Genomic DNA, 2,587 nt, shown 5'->3' on the forward strand with positions numbered 1-2,587 from the left:
GATCTTGTTTAATTCTTCTGCAGATAGTTTTCCAATTTTGCCAACACCATTTGTTAAAAAGGCTGTCATTTCCCCACCTAACTGATTTCATCTCTTTGTCAAAAATCAATTGCCCATAAATAGATGGGCTGATTTCCGGGTTCTCATTTCTATTCCATTGATCTATGTGTCTGTGCGCCCATATTTCGTTATACTCATCTCTATAGTAATCTAAATGTTTTGCTAAGTCCAGAAACTGATGTGATAGATCAGACCACATAGTACTATGTTAGGGAAGTCAAAAGGTTACAATCCAGGTTAGTAACAGAATACCATCAGGATGGCTCCCATATGTGCTCATTATCCCCTCAGTCTTGAGCCTCCCGGCTTTAGGCCGCTATTACAAAGTTCTCAGTGCTCTGAATTAGGGCCCACACCTTCTCTTGTCCAACACATTCGGGCAAATGCTTTTAGTTCCAGTGGTGTAGCTGTCCCAAGGTCCCATCTCCTGTCAGGTCTCCGGTTCTCTGTTCCACGTCAGGTCTGTTTCTCTGCTGTGGCTGGTGGTCCTGTAAGCTCTCTTGCTTGCTCTTTTCCTGGTGATGAGGTTTCTTCACCGGTGGTAGGGAGCTCTCATTCTCTTGCTGCTGGGTTGCTCAATTTAATGGTGAGACTAGCCAATTCCCTTGTGGATTGGTAGATAGCTGGTCCCCTTGTGGATAGCCTGACATGCTACATTTGCATATCCCCACCCATCTTCATGTCAAAGTCAAACTACAGCTACGAGAGTCATATTGAAAAATAAACTCCACAAAATACAAATAGTAAATTTCATCTTCCTTTCTAATGTTTTATCTTTTTTAAAATCTATTGTGGCAATTAGGCTCTGGAATAATACTGAATAGTAGCAAAGATCTTTTAATTCTTAATATGTTTGAGTGTGAGTGCATGTACTTACATAACTTAACTACTGACTTTTATTGGTTAGATTATTAGCTCCAGTCATTAAACTTTACTCAGATTTGTCATATGTTAAACCAGATTATTTGGGGAAGTGTAAGATTTTTTTTCCTAACTCTGGGACAGTAAGAGCATTACCTTTGGCTTAGTATGGATGAAGTAATACATACAAACTTTGTAAGCAAACTAATATAAAATTTAAAAAAAGAAGTAACCATTCTCTGAATCCATACCAGGAGGTAAAAGATCAATAAAATGTCATAAAGTTATGACTAATGGAAATAGATTGTGATGATGAGTGTGAATAAAATTAATGCAACTGAAATGTACATTTCAAAATGGCAAAATTTAGTTACAATTTTCTTACAATAAAAGTTGGATTTCAGAATTATATGACATAATATCATTTGTCTGACACTTGAAAATGGCTACAGTTGGCTTTCCTCAATATTCACAGAAAGGGAAAATAGGTTAGGTTAGTTATTTTGCACTCCACATGGTTTGGAGGTGTGCGTGCCAGCTGTCTGAGAGGCTGACCTTATTGTGCATCACAACAGCCTGTCACCCTGGAACCTGCTGGTGACGCTGTGTGCTGCTGATGTTCATCACGTCAGCCCTGTCACCCCTTGTAGGCAGGACTCTGCTGTTTGACCCCATTTGCTGCTGGTGAGAGTTAGACCTCTCCCGGCATCACGTCAGACCAGTTACCCCTCGTAGGTAGGACCCTGGACCCTGCTATTGACACCGTGTGCTGATGCTATGAATTAGACCTCCCTCAGCATCACATCAGCCCCATCACCCCTCGTAGGCAGGACCTTGACCCTGCTGGTGACACCATGTGCTGCTCATGTGAGTTATACCTCTCCCAGCATCACATCAGCCCATCACCCCTTGTAGGCAGGACCCTGGAACCTCCTGGTGATGCTGTGTGTTGCCGGTGTGCATTACATCAGCCCCGTCACCTCTTGTAGGCAGGACCCTGGACCCTTCTGGTATAAATTAGACCACCCCCAGCATTACATCAGCCCTGTCACCCCTTGTAGGCAGGACCCTGCTGCATGGCCCCATTGTGCTGCTGGTGTGAGTTAGACCTCCCCCAGCATCACATCAGTCCCGTCACCCCTCATAGGTCGGACCCTGGACCCTGATGGTGATGCCATGTGCTGGTATGAGTTAGACCTCCCCAGCTTCATCTCAGCCCTGTTACCCCTCATAGGCAGGACCCCTCTGGTGACAGCATGAACACTGGCAGTGTGAGTGGAGCACATCTGTTTGAAGAAGGCTGAAGGTCAGGTATAACAGATTGTTCAGAAGTGTCTAACTTGGAGTTAATTCTCTTTTATATACAGTTTAACTAAATCTGGACAATAGATAGCCATAAATTATAATCTCAAATGTAATCAAGAGCTAAAAGATCTTGGCTAATTTTCTTTGACTTGTTAGCTATTTCTCTTTCATAAAGATTACACTTTGGATAATTACTTCAGTGTACTAGAAACATGAGAAGATTTTATACTTAAACCCAGAGAAAAATTTACTTTTTATCTACGTCTACCATGGACTGCCAGGAAAACAAACAGATTCATCTTGGAGAGGATTAAACCAAGCTACTCCTTGGAGGCAAGGATTCTGGGGCTTCGTCTGACAT

The 2,587-nt window shown here is 42.6% G+C and overlaps 1 protein-coding gene across 2 annotated transcripts in view; it reads left to right on the forward strand.

Moving 5' to 3' along the window:
* Nucleotides 1-2,587, forward strand: part of ORC3 (origin recognition complex, subunit 3) — a 152,935-nt gene that overhangs the window by 110,611 nt on the left and 39,737 nt on the right. The gene's annotated exons all lie outside the window — the stretch shown is intronic.

Source organism: Elephantulus edwardii, unplaced genomic scaffold (assembly GCF_000299155.1).
Source record: "Elephantulus edwardii isolate Elephantulus edwardi_28Jun2011 unplaced genomic scaffold, EleEdw1.0 scaffold00360, whole genome shotgun sequence".
NCBI classification, from domain to species: Eukaryota; Metazoa; Chordata; class Mammalia; order Macroscelidea; family Macroscelididae; genus Elephantulus; species Elephantulus edwardii.